Source organism: Balaenoptera physalus, assembly GCF_965194825.1.
Source record: "Balaenoptera physalus genome assembly, chromosome: 6".
Taxonomy (NCBI): Eukaryota; Metazoa; Chordata; class Mammalia; order Artiodactyla; family Balaenopteridae; genus Balaenoptera; species Balaenoptera physalus.
This window is the reverse complement of record NC_138885.1, coordinates 82,957,206-82,976,088: the sequence shown is the minus strand read 5'-3', so window position 1 is coordinate 82,976,088 and position 18,883 is coordinate 82,957,206. Positions and strand designations below refer to the sequence as shown.

The 18,883-nt window shown below is 40.4% G+C and overlaps 1 protein-coding gene across 7 annotated transcripts in view; it reads left to right on the top strand.

Annotated features, from left to right (window-relative positions):
- The first annotated feature begins 10,704 nt into the window (after positions 1–10,704).
- STAT4 (signal transducer and activator of transcription 4) overlaps positions 10,705–18,883 on the top strand; it is a 99,728-nt gene continuing 91,549 nt past the window's right edge. For all 7 annotated transcript variants that reach the window (XM_082467071.1, XM_082467070.1, XM_082467072.1 and 4 more), the window contains exon 1: positions 10,705–17,671. The gene's annotated coding sequence lies outside the window, so the exon portion shown is untranslated. The remainder of the gene's footprint in view (positions 17,672–18,883) is intronic.

Genomic DNA, 18,883 nt, shown 5'->3' with positions numbered 1-18,883 from the left:
TATACAGGTATAAGGAAATTATTTAGTAAATGCCTAAAATCTATTCAAATTGGATATTTTACATTAAGTTCATAAGTGAAAAGTGAGAGTTCATTTAAGATATAGAAGCTTGTCAGAGATTTTTTTTTTTTTTTTAAATTTATTTTTGGCTGTGTTGGGTCTTCGTTTCTGTGCGAGGGCTTTCTCTAGTTGTGGCAAGCGGGGGCCACTCTTCATTGCGGTGCGCGGGCCTCTCACTGTCGCGACCTCTCCCGTTGCGGAGCACAGGCTCCAGATGCGCAGGCTCAGTAGTTGTGGCTCACGGGCCCAGTTGCTCCGCGGCATGTGGGATCTTCCCAGACCAGGGCTCGAACCCGTGTCCCCTGCATTGGCAGGCAGATTCTTAACCACTGCGCCACCAGGGAAGCCCCATGTCAGAGATTTTTTAATGAAGCTTATTTAATGAGCTATTTTACAAAAGAACACGTACAATAATGGAAAGCCACAGAAAGTAGGAGTGATGTAGAAACATGCTTTCAAGAAAAACATTTTACTGATTTACAAGGAAAGTAAAAATAGAAGCAAACAGTGAAAAGACTGAAATAATCTTTTTTCTATATGTTTTATGTTTCTTTTACTTCTGACCATGACAAAAACAAAGTTGCAGATAAAACAGCACTTTTAGTTGGTAAGAGCAGGTCACTGGTTTGCAATACATAGAAACTATAAAACAGTAAGAAAAAAAGTCAGAAATCTAGGATCTATAGACAAGGCTGGAATGCTACTCTAAACCGTAAGTTTAAAAAGTCAAAATGAAGCAAAGTCATAATTTAAAAAGCTATTTTAAGAACTGTTTTTTTGAATTCTTGTCCCAAATCTTAAAAGTACTTAAGGACTTAGTTACATCTTAATTGTTATTCTTGGCCACTTTACAATTAGTTTGATAATTTTTTAAATAGAAAAGTCAGTACTGATTAGATCATAATCAAAATGTTCCCCAATGCAGCTGTTCCCATTGGGGAAAAACTTAACAAGCTGTTCATAGTTTTTATTTTCTTTATACCTCATAAGGTGCCTTGCAAAAACAAGGCATTTAATAAGTGTTTGGTGAATGAGTGAATGAATGAATGAATAAATGAATGAAGAATGAATAAATAAATAGTACTGCACAAAGCAGTCATCCACTGAGAGCTCTTTGAATGATGGGCAAAGTGTCTCAAAGGAACAAAACCGTCCTCGTTGGTCTGTGGTTGGAAATTCAGTTTTTTAAGGAACAGAAAAAGGCACAACAACTTAGATTAGCTCAACCCCCTTGGTTTTATACCCTGGTACAAAGTATGTCCCTAGCTGTGGTCTCCAACCCCCCTTACTCCCACCTGGAGACCCAGCCTTGTCGTGGCTTCTCAGTTTGGCTGTGTACTCTGCACCACTGGTCCCAGCTCTGACACACACATATAATTTACCTATTATTTGTCAGTAGATTAAAGTACTAGATTGGTCTGGGGAAAATGTAGTTCATGTAAAGTCAGTATCTTATTCTAGTCACATTATTCACTGTGGCAATTTTTTCCCTTGCTATAAAAGTTGAGCTTACAGATCTTTAATTTTTAGAACTAAACCTTTTTCCCTTTTATTACACAATCGTTTTATGTTGGCTCTTTTCCCAGTGTGCGGGCACTTCCTCAGTCCTCAGTGAAATGTTAAAGCATAACAGATGTAACTCGGCAAAACTTCAACCAATTCAGCAAGTTCACTGTGAAGTAAGTCATACTCCCTGTAAGTTTGAAGACAGCTTCTTTATAAACAATCTACTGTCAGTCTCTTGTTCTCTTTCTGGGGCTCTCTGTCCTTATTTCTAGTCCCTAGTGTGGTACTATTTTGATATTCTATCAATCACATTGCTTCTAATAGAAATTCAACTCCAAGTTGCTTAAGGGAATAAAAGGAGTATTCATTTCCTAGGTTAGCCAGGAAGTCCGAGGGTCCAGGGCTTTAGATACAACTAGATCCAGAGACATATGTTGGCTTTGTTGAATAACACCTTCCATAGACAGGGGAGGAGGCCACTGAGAGTTCTAGGCTTACATGGTCCTTACTATTCATGATCCCGAAGAGAGAGAGTCAGAGAGATTGAGTGCCCTGATTGGCCATCCTGGGTCCCACCATGAGTCTGAAAACATGGGTGATTCTGAGGAATAAAGCATTGCTGGGTTGAGATTACTGCGTTCTTCACAACAAAGGCCAAATTGGAGTAGGAATCTCACAGCCAATCTCGATAGTCCTAGCCTCCCACCTCCAGATATTATAAAATGCACTTTGAGAATTTGAATTAGCCATATATGTATTCAACATTTGATTGTAAGAAGAAAATAACACTCAGGAACAAGGTAGACTCTCCAGTTCATAAAAAGAGCAAAGCCTAGGGATGAGAAATCAAGCATTTCAGCTGTGCTATTGAATAAATTCAATCAGGTGAATAAATAAGCCTGAAACAATAGCCCTTTCTGAGCCAGAGTTTACACAATACAGTACACAGCAAAGGTGAAAGCCTCTCCAGACTCCAGGGCCCTCGAGGACTTTCCCCCTTGTTGGCCTTGTGCTGTAAAGGTGTTCTCTGCAGTAACCTGACCTTGAGTTTTGCGCAGGCGTCATTTACAAGAGTTAATTACCTTTCACCAGGTACCATTTACTCCGTTGGTTATCTCCAAAAAAAAGAGCAGCACTGTGTTGGAAGCTCCCATTTAAGGAATCAAGTAGAGAGAAGCACAGCCAACTAAAACAGATTTGGTGCTCTGTCAGTATTGCCAGAGAAGACAGCACAACGAAGTCAGTGTAGCTCTTACTACTTGGCCCTTTGCCTTAAATAAAGTGTTAGATTCCCTATCTGGGAATTCTGCCCTTGGCTGGAAAGATGAGTTGCCTGGATGATCTAATCATTTTTTTCTCCTTTTGCCAACCACTGTATGTAATCCATTGTTATCATTATTAAGCAACACAGAGTGGCTTTCTCTGGGAATGGCATAGGAAGTTAGAAATTCAAACACAGGGAATACAGCCTTCCCCTATGATGTCAGCTTCTGTTTTAGTTTAAATATTTTTAGAGGATATCCCAGTTAAGCCAGACGTCTTGTTTACAATGGGGCAGTATTACAGAGTGTGAGAGAGAGGACAATACACTCATAGCACAAGTTACCACTATGCAACCATGTCAGAGTTTCATGTTACATCTGGTTAACTGGCTGCTGCTGATACGGCCAAACATGACAAGCTTCTCTGCCCTGAATCTACAGACTGAACGCCATCTAAAAGGGAGTTTGAATAGCTAGCTAGCTCTTTGGTACATTACCAGGGATCTTAGTATTTATGAGAATGAACATTATTTTTATTAATTAATCTTTGATGTCATAGCAACACTTGATAAAGATGACTACCACCCAAATTTCCCTGTGGATTTTTCTGCCCCTTGTAGCAAATGAGGAAGTGAATGCAGAGGCCTTGCCTTTATACGACAAGTGAATTGGATTATTAGGGAAAGTTCTCTGGAAAAACCAGTGAACCAACAAATAAGCAGTAGTGGCTCTAGAATTTCCATAAAGAGAGAACTTAAAAGTAGCACCTTTTCTGGAAGGGACAGCCAAAGAATTTATATTGAAGGTGAATTTGCATAGCAAGTACACCATATTTACTTAGATAACGTGTTTTTTGGTGGGTGACGTGGTGAATGTTATGGAAAGGCAAGAGATTCCTGATCTCTTGGCAGTACCGCTCTGGGTATATTTGAAAAACCCAAGTAAATAAAGTGCAAACAATGATTTTTATCTAAATTGACCAAATTCCTGGCTCAGATCTCACCTAGGCATGAACCTGACAGTGTCACCATTCAGGTATTCAGGTTAAGCCAAGCCAAGAATAAAGCCCCACCATTCGTTGACCTAAGTATTATTGTTCACACCACCGCTGTTCCCCTGCACATCCATCCTGGTGTAAAGTACTATCCAACACGCTTGCCGTAGAGCAAGTTGGTGGGTCTAGTATATAAATTCTGTAAACCCTGTGATGTCTCAGGGACAAGACCGTTATTCAGTCACAGATGACAAAAGCCTAGAGAATAATACTTGTCTCGTTTAAATGTGAAAGGAACTGTTATAGATAAATTCAGAAGAAGCCTCCATCTTTAGTCGCTCTGTGAGTTGGTTTCCCTGTGAGAAGAGTGCCCTCTGGTGCTTCTTTAATGTTCTAGCCTTCAAATTGGCTAGGGAAGAGAAAACCTTTACAACTTGACCAACTGGAAAGATTTAGGTAATAGGATTGGCTGTCCTTAAAATAGCACTTTTCCATTAAAGACTGTGTTCTTCATTGTGCCTCAGACTCCCCACCTGCATTGTTCTAACATAACATAAAACTAGGAAGGAACTCGGTAGTTGACAAAGACAGATCAATGCAGGCAGCAGCCAAACAGACAAGATATACGTTTATTGCAGCTCAGCAGCGGTGATTTGCAAAGTCAAACATTTCTTAAGAGAAAAAAGATAGCAATCCTTCATTTTTAAGATTTAGTTCATTATTTTCACACCCAATGTAGCTACAGATGGAGGTTCACCTTCCGTGGAGACATCTAATTTAGTTTAGTTTCCTTTCGTTTAGATTGGTTTTGGAAGGCACAGTCGTTGGTAATTTCTACATATGGAAGAAAAAAAAATGCTATTGCCTTCCCGTGACAGTTTTTCAGAAATCAGATATTTGTTACAGGTGGTTATTTGCTTTAGAGATTTTTTTTTCTTTCTTTCTTTTTTTGCTTGTAGCAAGGAATTCCAAGCTGGTGAAGGTGGGATACAGGTTTTTTTCTACAAAGATTTGTTATAACAACTCTCATAATCTCCAGATCTCCAGAGAGGGATACTAGTCTGAAATTTGGGGGGCGAAACCATTGCTCCAACCAGTTGTCTGAATCTGGTTGCTTCATTCTTTTAAGATCAAGCTGATGAATGAGAGGGGAGAGAAAGGAGCTGTTTTGGTTCATGTCTTCCAAAATACTCACGTTCATCCATCTTGCCAAACTGGGTAGTATTTGCCTTGGTTCTCCTCTTCCTCCCTCTTCCCTTTCTCTTTCTTTTTGGGGGAACCCCCAGGAGATAATGTAACTGTGTGTAGAATGATTAGGGCTTGGAAATACTGCTTTAAAACTGAGAAGGCACACTAGTAGCATTCACGCCTGCAGATGTGTGTTATTTGGTTAGAACAGTGTAAGTCCACACTGTGTATTGTGAGGTGTACTTGTGTGTGCGGGGGGGGGGGGGGGGGGAGGGCTTACACTTTTTTGAATTATGCCAACAATTGAAATGCAAGAGATTTTTCCTTAAAAATCCAGATTTGCAGCTTCTCCTGAAAGACTTCCCAGAGAAAAAAGATTTTTCAGGTATCTGTTAGAAAGGTTCTCCACAAGCCCATTATCTTCCTGCCCCAGGAGGCCTTTGAGTTCACAGCACCGGATTTACGGCCATTCCTTTTTTTTTTTTTTAAATTGAAGTATATTGATTTACAATGTTGTGTTAATTTCTGCTGTACAACAAAGTGATTCAGTTATACGTATATATACATTCTTTTTAAAAATTCTTTTCCATTGCAGTTTCTCACAGGGTATTGACTATAGTTCCCTGTGCTATACAGTAGGACTCTGTTTATCCGTTCTATATATAATGGTTTGCATCTGCTAACACCAAATCGCCAATCCATCTCTCTCCCACCCGCAGGGCCATTCTTCATTGGTTGGCTTTCTGTTAATATACAGACCACTGGGGCTTGTGTTGAACTTCCGAAGGGTCCTATCAAAATATTCATCCGCAGCCCTATCAGCTCCATCTCACTAACCTACTCTGTTCCCTCCAACCATAATACGAAATTTTATGCTTTCCCTTTGCACTCTTTTTTTTTTTAATGGGTCTAGACTTTCCCTTCAGTTTTTTTCCCTTATTTTCCTGTTAATCAACCTAATTAACATTAATTGTTCTAATGTGTTTTTTTATAGTAATCTTTTATTTATTTATTTATTTATTTATTTATTTATTTTTATATTTATTTTTGGCTGTGTTGGGTCTTCGTTTCTGTGCGAGGGCTTTCTCTACTTGTGGCGAGCGGGGGCCACTCTTCATCGCGGTGCGCGGGCCTCTCACTATCGCGGCCTCTCTTGTTGCGGAGCACAGGCTCCAGATGTGCAGGCTCAGTAGTTGTGGCTCACGGGCCTAGTTGCTCCGCGGCATGTGGGATCTTCCCAGACCAGGGCTCGAACCCGTGTCCCCTGCATCAGCAGGCAGATTCTCAACCACTGCGCCACCAGGGAAGCCCCCTTTGCACTCTTTTTTTCCTAGTAGCCCAGGAAAGAAATGCTCATGGTTCAGAGATGATGCACCTTCAAACATCTCCACCTACCTCTCCCCATAGTGGCTCTCACCCTGAACCATCTCGGTCAGATGTCTGGAGGTAATTATCCTGTGATTACTTAGAAGGAAGGTACCAAAGCTCCCACCCAGAGCCTCAGATGCCCACAACAACCTTAAAATTAGAAAAAGCATCCTTTCCTCTGACTAGATGAGCCCCAGCACTGAGGCTCATATCTTGGAAATTAAAACAGTGTAGATTTCAGTCCTCACCTATCCTCCCACCCAGTTCCCCTTGTGCAGTGAACAAACTGAACAGCTATTCTCAGAGGCCCTGGTACCAGCTAACTTTGTTTATGATGGCTCTTCCATAGCGTCTTTTTGTTCAGGTTATTTTCTTCGCTGTCCAGAAGGATGCCAATCTAAGTCCTGCATCAGCGTCTTACATCTTCAGGCAGTCTAAGCATCACTGTCCCTCCCCTGCCTGAATACCGTCCTTTCATCCTTCACTTTTTCTTGCTAACCATGTCTCCTGGATTTTCTGGCTACTTCAGTTCATTTTGGTCTTTAACTCTTCTGAATTCCTGTGGCATTCATGCCTAGTATTTTAGGTCAACTGAGAATTTATTAGTCTCATATATGCTTATTTTGTCTTCTCTGTCAATTTGATATCTCCTCCTGGAGATCCCTCCCCAAATCATTCTCATTCTGATGAGCACAGTGTAGGAGTTTAGTAAATATTTCACACTGAAGTGAGTGGATTTCCAAACAAGTCTACAGCTCCAGCACCTAAAAGAGTCTATGGGGACTTCTGCTTTGGACATGATGAATTAATAGGGATTAAGGTTGCCAGATAAAATCCAAGAAGCCCCATTAAATTTGAATTTCAGATATAATTATACTATAAGTATGGGTTATGATAAAAAGTATTTGTTGCTGGTCTGATATTCAGATTTAACTGGGAGTCTTGCCTTGATGAGTTTTGCTGCATCTGGCAAATCTTCCAGGGGTGGATTTACCCTCCTGCCTTAAACAACTTTGAAAAAAACTGAAAAATATATGAAACAATGGTTTTCAGACATTGGTGAATAGGCAGTGCAAGAGAATGATCCCTGAGAGAAGTGACGAAATGAGGCAATTTTTATGATTGCCCTAGCTTACTTTTTGGAAAAAGTTTCCAGGCTGCTGCACAGTAAGAGGGAACTCAAATAGAGCCTGACAGGCTTGCTGAAGTTGAGAGCTTGGGGAGGCCAAGTTGGCTAGAATCGACAGGACAGAGCACCAGAAAGGAGACTGCAGAAGGCTCCCTTTGATTCTTCAGCTGAGTACTGATCACTACCTGTGTGTGAAGGAACTACCCAAAGTTGGGGGGGAAACCACTAGAAAGGAGAGGGTGGGACAACTTCTGGAGTTCACACAGGGCTAGGCATAGTTCATATTCCCAACAGCCAGAATGGAACAAGCCCATAATACACGACAAAGGCAGAAATTGGCAAACTGGATAAAAAAACAAGATCCAATTATACGCTACCCACAAGAAACCAGCTTCAAATATAAATAAATAAATTAATTAAAAGTAAAATATTAGGGAAATAATATGCCATGCTAACATGAATCAAAGAAAATGGCTATATAAATATAAGACAAATAGACTTCAGAGCAGAAAACATTATCATGGATAAAGAGGGATTTCATAATGATAAAGGGGGAAAGCATCAAGAGGACAAAATAATCCTAAATGTTTATGCACTTAATAGTAGCGCTTCTAAATACATGAAACAAAAGACAGAACAGAACTGGAAGGAGAAATATACAAATGCAGAATTATAGCTGAAGATTTCAATACTCCTCTGATAATAATAGTTTGAATAAATAGGTAGAAAATCAGAAATGATGTAGAAGACTTGAACAATACTATCAACCAACTTGACCTAATTGATGTTAATAGAAAGCTCTACTCAACAGCAAAAGAGACCACCATCCTAAATATTGACCAAGATAAACCATATTCTGTGCTATAAAACAAGAATCAATAAAGTTAAAATAATTCAAGTAATTAAAAAGTATAATCTCTAACCACATTGGAATTAAATTCAAAACAGGTAACAGAAAGATATCTGGAAAATCTCCACATACTTGGAAACTAAATGACACACTTCTTAAAAAAAACCCATATGTCAAAGAAAGAATCATAAGGAAAATTAGGAAGTGTTTTCAACAGCATGAATGAAAATTAAAATACAGTATATCAAAATTTGTGGGATGTAGCTAAAGCAGTGGTAAAGGGGAAATATGTACATGCTTATATTAGAAAAGAAAGGTCCAATCAATGATCTAAGCATCCATCTTAAGACACGTGAAAAAAGCAAATTGAAACCAAAGTAAGCAGAAGAATGGAAGTAATAAAAGCAAGAGCAGGGATCAATAAAATAACAGAAAAACAGAGAAACCAATGAAACCAAAAGCTTGTTCTTTATGATCAATAAAATTGATAATCTTCTAGTCAGATTGTCTTGGAAAAAAGAAAAAGAAATTACTGGTATCAGGACTGAGAGAGGTGACATTACTACAGATTCTACAGATGTTAAAAAGAGCAAAAAGGGAACATGAACAACTTTATGTCTATAAATATAACAATTTAATTAAAATGGATACAGTTTTTTAATTGAAGTATAGTTGATTTCTAATATTGTGTTAGTTTCAGGTATATAGTAAAGTGATTTGGATGTATACATAACCAAAAGAATTTTTAAAATATATATTTTATATATAAATAAATATTATATAAAAAAAATTTCCATTATAATTTAGTACAAGATACTGAGTATAGTTCCCTGTGCTATACAGTAAATCCTTGTTGTTTATCTATTTGATATATGGTAGTGTGCATCTGTTAATCCCATACTCCCAATTTATCCCTCTCCCCCTTCCCCTTTGGTAACCATAAATTTGTTTTCTATGTCTGAGTCTGTTTCTGTTTTGTAAATAAATTCATTTGTACTATTTTTTAGATTCCACATGTAAGTGATATATAATATTTGTCTTTCTCTGCTGACTTACTTCACTTAGTATGATAATCTCTAGGTCCATCCATGTTGCTGCAAGTGTCATTACTTCATTCTTTTTTATGGCTGAGTAGTATTCCATTGTATATATGTACCATGCCTTCTTTATCCATTCCTTCTGTCGAAGGACATTTAGGTTGTCTCCATGTCTTGGCCATTGTAAATAGTGCTGCAATGAATATAGGGGTGCATGTGTCTTTTTGAATTATGGTTTTCTCTGGGTATATGTTCAAGAGTGGGATTGCTGGATCATGTGGTAACTCTATTTTTAGTTTTTTAAGGACACTCTGTATAGTTTTCCATAGTGGCTGTACCAATTTACATTCCCACCAACAGTGTCAGAGGGTTCCCTTTTCTCCACACCCTCTCCAGCACTTATTATTTTTAGACTTTTTACTGATGGCCATTCTGACCTGTGTAAGGGGATACCTAATTATAGTTTTGATTTGCATTTCTCTAATAGTTAGTAATGATGAGCATCTTTTCATGTGCCTTGTTGGCCCTCTGTAAGTCTTCTTTGGAGAAATATCTGTTTAGGTCTTCTGCCCCTTTTTTGATTGGGTTGTTTCTTTTGTTGTTATTGAGTTGTATGAGCTGTTTGTATATTTTGGAAATTAAGTTCTTGTAGGTCGCATTGTTGGCAAATGTTTTCTCCCAGTCTGTAGGTTGTCTTTTCATTTTGTTTATGGTTTCCTTTGCTTTACAAAAGCTTATAAGTTTGATTAGGAAAGTTTAGCAAGGTCACAGAATGCAATGTCAATATACTAAAGTTAATTGCAATGAACAAGTAGAAGTTGAAATTTTTAAAAAACCATTTATAATCACACCAAAAAAGAAGCAATTTGGCATAAATCTAACAAAAATGTATAGGATTTATATACAAAACACTAATGAAAGAAATCAAAGGCTTAAATAAATGGAAAGATATACCACACTTTTAAAAATACTCTTTTCATTTCCTTCAATAGTACCACAACAAAAACCATGTTGGTCATTCATGAAGCCTGGAAGGGATGAAGGAGGTGGGCAACAGAGACAAAAAATAACTTGATATAGATCATTAGACATGGGTCATTAGACCTCACTACTCAAAACTTTCCACTGACCCCCATTTTGAGGCAAGTTTGTGCCATGTTTTGTTTTCTCTCCCATTCTTTCCCCATCTTCAACTTCCTCTATCTTCCTGTATCTTCCTCTTTCCCTTCCTTTCTTTTTTTCTCTCCTATCTGCTTCATTCTCCCAATTTCTATTTATGTCTTAAATAGACATAATAGACTTAAAAGTGGAGTCCTTTATCTGTTTTTTTCACTTTTTCCTACCACCCCAAACACCTTAACCAGTCTTTTCCTAAGTAAAGATCATGCTCTCCCCAAAATATCTGAAAGAGAGAATGAGAGAGAGAGAAATTGAAAGATAACCTCCTCTTCCCTCTTCAACTTGGTGTTCAGATAGAATTGATGTACATTAAATCATTATATTAATTTATATAACTATTAGTAATTGTATAAATGTGAGATATTATTATACTTTTCAAGTGTAGTGAAAACCTTGGTAGGAATTAAGGGACTCGACAAGAAAAGTCATCAGAAAGAGCCCTTCTCAGGACAGACTATGATAATAGAGCCCTTCATTAGCTCTTCTCTCTGTTCAGTAAACATTCCTTGAATACCTGCTCTATGCCAGGCACTGAGCTGGACACTGAAACACAAAGAAAAATAACATTTAGTCCTGACCCCCTAAATATTCTGTCCAGAGAAAGAATTGTATATGAAAAATACATAAAATAGAATAGGGTGGTTAAGGGCTATTTAACTGGCCACACAAGCAGATTTTTTTTTTTTTTGCAAGAGTCTACAATTCTAATATCCTAGCCTGGAGCTTCCCTGGTGGAGCAATGATTAAGAATCTGCCTGCCAATGCAGGGGATACGGGTTTGAGCCCTGGTCCGGGAAGATCCCACATGCCGCGGAGCAACTAAGCCCGTGCGCCACAACTATTGAGCCTGTGCTCTAGAGCCAGCGAGCCACAACTACTGAGCCCGTGTGCCACAACTACTGAAGCCCCGTGCACCTAGAGCCTGTGCTCCACAAGAGAAGCCACCACAACGAGAAGCCCATGCACTACAACAGAGAGTAGCCCCTGCTCACCACAACTACAGAAAGCCCGCGCACAGCAACGAAGACTCAATGCAGCCAAAAATAAATAAATAAAATAGATACAACATTAAAGAAATTAAAAGAAAAAATGTTAAAAAAAACAAAACAAAACAAATAACCTAGCCTGCTGTCAAACTTCATTTTCTAATTTGTGGCTCAGAAGAAACAGTCACCTCATATACAGTATAAACAAGATGCTGTAGAAGCACGTAATTTGCTAAATGTTTTGGAACTCTATTGGCAATGTGTCTACCGTCATGATACATCAAGGACTTTTAAATGCATGGCTAATTGTCCATATGCTCCACAGAAACGCTGGAGAATCAGAGTACCTGCATCATCTCTAACCAATAGACTAGGTAATGAGCCTCTCTATTTTGGAATTTGTGCTTAGATCCTTAAATTTACCTCTTCCATAGCTCTCTGAGCAATTTATTCCTTTTATTATCAGAGCAGATAAGATTTTTAGTAAAGCTGAATGCTTTCAAGTACTGTTTCTGGAGTCAGACAGGCCTGTGTTTGAATCCTAAATCTGCCCCTTACCATCGGATTAACATTGACCAAATCTTCTAGCCTCATTAAGCCAGGTCTCCTTGTCTGTCACTTGGAGATAAGAATGATACTTAGTCCTGGGGTGTATTGTGAGGATTAGGTAAAACAATGCATGTGAAGTTCTCAGCACCTTGCCCGCCATGGAGTTAAAGCTGAAAATGTGCTATTACGGGAAAGTGCTATTACAAAGGCCCATTTGTAAGTTGCAATGCTGCCGAGTGGGCAGTAGAGGGAGCACTGTCATTGGGAACTGGACTCGAGAACTCTAAAGATAGGTAGTAAGCCCCTGTACAAGACATTGTTTTGGTGGAGCTTGAGTGACTTACACACAGATGAGCTACTAAGACCCACACCAGACTGCCTTGTCTCAATAATCCTGCTGTACCACTCATTTGATACCAGCTACCTCGGAATCCAGTGTATATTTCTGTATGTATTGATAACGTGTTCTGTCAGTCCAGCATCCAACTCTAACTCACCCCCGTTCCCTTGGGACACACAAGAGAGGAAGCTTGGACAGGAGAGGTAAGGTGCCACCACAAAAATAAAAACAAAACAAACAAATGTTTATATTCTTTGTGTAAGAATTGGGAGAGGGGCTTCCCTGGTGGCGCAGTGGTTGAGAATCTGCCTGCCAATGCAGGGGACACGGGTTCGAGCCCTGGTCTGGGAAGATCCCACATGCCGCGGAGCAACTGGGCCCGTGAGCCACAACTACTGAGCCTGCGCGTCTGGAGCCTGTGCTCCGCAACAAGAGAGGCCACGATAGTGAGAGGCCCGCGCACCGCAATGAAGAGTGGCCCCTGCTTGCCGCAACTAGAGAGCCTTCGCACAGAAACGAAGACCCAACACAGCCAAAAATAAAATAAAATAAAATAAAAGAATTGGGAGAACGTGGAGCTGGCTTACACCCTGCGGCAGGGAGAGTGATACCCCTTCTCTTCCGGTCTCACTGCCTCCAAAATAAGCAGCTCTACTTAGCACAGCAGAAGAAGCAGTCAGAAGAATTGACTGAATCCTCTCTGCCTCCAATTTACAGGTGTGAACCTGCATATCTCACTTTAACTCTCTTCATCTCATCTCCATTTGAAACCCCGTGTGGACAACGATGGGGAAGGGAAGATGGAGGGTTAACCTAGTGACCTCCAAAGTTTCTTACAACCTGCTTATGTTTATTATTCTATTAGCAATAGCTACTGAGCATTTTTCCTTATCTCATTCTTGACATTAGATCTTTGAATCTTCCCAGCAATTTCCTGTGAGCTATAATATCCCCATTTTTACAGGGAGTTTGGGACTCAGAGGTTAGGTAGCTTAACCAGCTTGGTACTGCTCGAAAGTGGCAAAATCAGAACTAGAATCTATTTTTCTGAAAGTCTATCATCTGGTATTTCCTTCTTAAAATGAGGCCAAAAAAAAAAAAATTAGCAGTAGGGCTTACAACGAGGGCAATTAGGGGACCATTTAAAGGGGAGAGAGAAATCTCTGAAGGCCTTTGAGCTTGGGAAACTTTATGGGGATTGCACTTTAGAGTGTTTTTGTTTGTTTTGCTTTGGATTCTTTTGGGGGATATTTTTGGTTGGGGTTTTTTGTTTTTGTTTTTGTTTGGTTTCGTTTTGGGGGTTTTTGTTTTGTTTTGTTTTGTTTGTTTTTTGTTTTCTGGCTCTGAGGCACTGATGAGGCCAAGGCCAGTGTAGGGTCAAAAAATTGGGAACCTAGCTTTTTAGACTTGATTCTAAGAAAGAGAAGCAAAGTGGATATAGAGATACCCTTTCTTAGAAGCCTGGCTTAGTTCATGAAATAGGAGAGGAAACAGAGGTTAAGCATATGTTTTAACCAAGAAAAAGTGTTCATTTGGGTGGAGATTCCCTCATGATCTATACCTCTGGGTGACTGACTACCGTGGGCAGGAGATGGTGGATGGAGCAGGGGTTCTGAAAGTGCTAAGGACCCCTGAGGATAGTCCCCCAGGTCTTTTCAGGGGGTCCGCCAGGGTAAAACTATTCTTATAATAATACTGTTTTGTCTTTTCACTCTGTTGACGTTTGCACTGATGGCACCAAAGCAATGATGGGTAACGTTGATGCCTTAGCATGAACCAAGGCAATGGTGCCAAATTATCCTAGTAGTCATTGCATTCTTCACCACCACACACTTAAAATTTTCTAAATGCCAGTTTGAGTTAAGAATTTTCAGTGAAGCAGGAAGACGTATTAATTGTATTAAATCTCAGACCTTGAATCCATGTCTCTTAATATTCTGTGTGATGAAATGGCACATACACATATTAATATATGATAGTCATTTCAAGGAAAAGCACTTGTGTGACTGTTTGAGTTGCCCGCCCACTGTCCCGGCCAATTTTACTTGAAAGAATGACTGACAAACTATGGCTATACTGACGTGGGTATTTGGAAGACATTTTCCTGAAAACGAACAAAGTGAGACTGTCACGTCAAGGAAAACAATTGACAATATCTGTTGCCAATAACAAAATTGGAGCTTTTAAGCAAAAACTAGAATTTGGGAAACGTGTATCTGTCATCATGAGTTTAACAGCTTTCAAATACTTAAAATACTTTTCTAATGAGATCAGTGGTGATATTAACTAATGTGATTTTCTGATATTGTATGATGAAGTGTGTCAGCATTTGGAAGAGCTGCATAATTCAGTGAGCCAATATTTTCCAAATGGACAGTGTGTGATATTACAAAATTATTAGTAAGAGTTCAATTCAAAATACAAGGTATACCAATGGATTTTAACGTAACAGTATATATAAAGTTCGCTGATACGGTTTCACATTCCACAATACAACTAACTCTTAAGGAACTACCACTTTTTGAGTTTTGGTGTGGTATCAAAGAAGAATATCCACATTATCTGTACAGGCTGCTAAAATGCTCTTCCCTTTTCCGATTACATATCTGTGTGAGTCCAGACTTTCTTCAAATACTTCAACCAAAACAATATTTTGCAATAAATTAAATGTAGAAGCAGATAAAAGAATCCAGCTGTCTTCTCTCAAAGCAGACATTAAAGAGATTTTTTTTTATGTAAATCAATGCCACTCTTCTGTTTTTTTGTGTCTATGTTGGAGAATACGCTTGTTTTCCATTTTAAAAATGTTTAGCACATAATGGGTTTATGACTATAATTTTCGATGAATAGATGTTTTAATTTTTCTCAGATTTAATTTTAAGTACAATAAATTAAAAAATGAATACAGAATAGAAATACACAAAAATTCTTTGGGCTTGTCAACAATTTTTAAGAGTATAAAGCTGTCTTGAGACCAAACAGTTTGAGAACTGCTAGGAGCGTCCCAAGGTGAGGTCCTTAAAAGGAAGAAGCGAACAAACTCTCTGCTTCGTACAGCAGTCACTCAACAATTGAATATAATGATGATAAAGACCTGCAAAACCAATATGACTAATACTATAAGGCAGGAAGTGAAAAGTGTTAAGTGAGTGGGCTAGGTCTCCACTGTCCAGTGTGGTAGCCACTAGCCACATGTGGCTACTAAGCACTTGAAATGTGGCTAGTCCTAACTGAGATATCCTTGAAGTGCCAAACACACACCAGACTTCACAGATTTAGTATGAAATAAGTTTTTTTAATTGAAGTATAGTTTATTTACAATGTTGTGTTCGTTTCTGGTGTACAGCAAAGCGATTCAGTTATACATGTATATATACATATTCTTTTTCATATTCTTTCCTATTATGGTTTATTATAGGATATTGAATATAGTTCCCTGTGCTATACAGTAGGACCTTGTTGTTAATCTATGGAATGCTCTCTCTCATTAATAACTTTTTATATTGATTATATGCTGAAATGTTAATATTCTGTATTTTTAATGTGGCTACTAGAAACAAACATATGTGGCTTGCATTTTTTTTCTCTTGGACTGCACTAGTTTGGACGGGAAGTACGATGAGATTTCAGAGCAGGGAAAAGTTGTTTGTGGGTTGGGGTCATCAGTGAAATCACTGAGAAGGAGAGGATTTCAATAAGTAGACAAGTCAGGGGAAGAAACTGCAGTTGAAGGGAGCATCAGTACTGAAATATGAGAGGTTCATCTAGGGAGCAGAGAAGACTGGTCTTCATCAGATCATAGGCTTTCGTTGGGGGGGGGGGAGAAAAGTTTCCAGGAGAGGTTAGGACCAAGTTGTACAGAACTTTGAGTGCCTTGAATCTGGACTTTTTCCTATAGGCAGTGACCTCTTCCCCAGAAGAAACCCAGGCTTTGCCCCGTAGCTTACGGAACAGCTCAAATGAGGCACTTTCTTCAGGTGGGGACAGAGCAAGCATAAGCTCCTGGAAACCGCCCAGTGAGCAAGCAGCCAGGACCATCTCTACCTGACCAGTGAATTTAGAGGGATGACTTTGAATTTAGATGCGTGACTTTGGGGTTGATTGACTTATTTTTTGTGAGTGAGGGAGAGGGGTAGTAAATTTAATCACATGATAATAATGTCTCCTGAAAGAGGAGGAGAATCCTGTGCGATGCTGGTCAGGACGATGGTGAAGCAAGGCCTTTGACCTTGGCAGATGGCTCTAGGCATGTACATAAGCAGATTGAGTCATTCCTTCTACCTCCTTTTGTCTGTCTTCCTTTATTTTTGTCTTTATTTTCCTGAACTTTTGTAGAACTCTTACTGTGTGTCAGGGTGTTAACACCTGGCTCCGAAGAGATGAAAGGAAAAGAGCACTAAGGAGGGAGTTGAAACCCCCAGACTCTCATCCAGCCTCTGCAGCTAACTCATTGAGTAACTCTGGTCACCTCCCTGGGCCTCAGTCTTTTCAGATATGAAAGAGGAATCAGAACCAGACGAAGCCAAGGCTCCCTCCAGCTCTGTGATTCTAGGACCAGCCCATGTCACAATGGGAGAAGGGCACCAGGTGTGGGGAGGGAAGGAGGATACTGGGCTAGTAAGGGCAGGAGTCCACCTGAACAGGAGCTGGCCCAAACCTTTGGGTGAGGTTGTCCTCCTCCCGGCGAGCAGACCCTGCTGGAATCCGCGCACAGTGAAGTCTTCGATTTGCTGTTTTCATCCTGGCGACGTACCCCTTTCATCCCAGGGGCTGGCTCTTACCAAGATGAGTGGAGTCTGTAAGGAGGAGGCTGGGAAGCCAGGAATTTAGCTCCAGGCAAGTAAGTCCGCAGGGGGTCTCTGATGGTCTGGGGAAACCGGAAGAAAATGAGTGTGTGTGACCCCCTCCCACGCCCCTCCTCCTGACACCCACGGGCCACAGGCAGTGGCCGGAGTGATTGATGGGGATGAGGAAAGGGCGCCCTGCAAAGCGGCTTCAGCCAGACTGTTTCTGGTCTTGAGCTTTTCTAGAAGAGAGAGTGGGTGGGAACGACCCAAGTAAAGTCCCAGAGACTCAACGCTGACGCACAGGAAAGCCTCAAGTGGGAGGAGAAATGCAAATCCCCTACTGACGATGGTGTCAGCGGCTGGGTTCTGGGGACCTTGAAGGGCGATTCCGACTTTGGACTTGAGCACCGCCTGGGACCCGGGCTGAGAGAGCCAGGTAAGGAGGCAGACCACACCTTGGCGTTGCTTCTCCGGAGCAGCGCGGGCCAGGAAATGCTCTGCAGGACGCTGCGGCGCCTTAGCTGTTTCCTTGCTGTTTTGACAGTTACTTCACGTTAACCTAGCTGAGGATGGGTCGTTTTAAAAAGAAGCGATCGACTCCACGATTCAGAGGTGCGCCGTGGCGGGGCTCTCGGCGAGACTCGGGCGCTCTGCCCCCGAAAATGTGAACGGTGGGTGGAGGTGTGTCCTCGCAAAGGGCGGAGTGGGCGCCCCCTTCACTTTCTTAGCCGTCTTCTCTCAACTGTAATGTCTGACGTTAGATTGCGTGCCTCGGTTTCAGCAGACAGCCCCGCAGCTGAGGTAGCTAGTGATTGAGGCTTTGAGGAGAACAGTGATATTTTAGGGCAGGTCGCCTCCTTTGCATGCTGCGGCTCATCTCAGAACCAAAGTGGCACCATTAGCTGCCTGGCAGTGGGACAAAAGGCCCGTTTATAGGGATCTTCTAGGACCAGGCATTCAAAGAGACTAGGCAGGCACTCAGTTTTCAAAAGAAATGCTCCATAGTTTTCTTGGGATGGGAGAATTAGCCCGTAGAGAGTGAAAGACGTTTTTAGAATCCTTTAAAAAGGCATTTCTAGAAGCTGCGACAGAAAAGAATGTCCTAAGACTGTGAACCTATCTTTTCCCTTTTCAGCCTTGAGTTCAGCTCTCTGAGGATGGACTCAGGTCCTAGGAGTGATCTCTCTAACTTTAGGATGGGTTCAGTCCAGTTAATTCTTAGTTAGAAAACAGATTTTCGTCCAAATCATAGCAAGGGTTTAACAATAGTAGCAATTACAATTGTAATGCTATTTTCAGCACCTGTTCTCTTGTCATTAACTAGAATAAATTGATAGAGCAGGGCAATGGCAATAGTAACATGGGAACAAATGTTCCAATTTTGGGTGGAATATGGTTCCACCCAGCATCTAGAGAGACAACCATGTCTGGCGTCAGGAGACCTCAGGTTGATCCTTAGGAGCTGAGCATCTTGGGCAAGAGTCGTTTCGCCTATGTGTCCCTCAGATTTTTTACATTTTAAAGCTGGGGTAATACTATCCACCTGTGCTATTCGTAGCATCAGGAGTGCCACTCATTCTTCTCTTAATGAGCACTTAATGAGCACTTACAACACACCTAGGATTTTATGTGTAAATATAAAGTGATA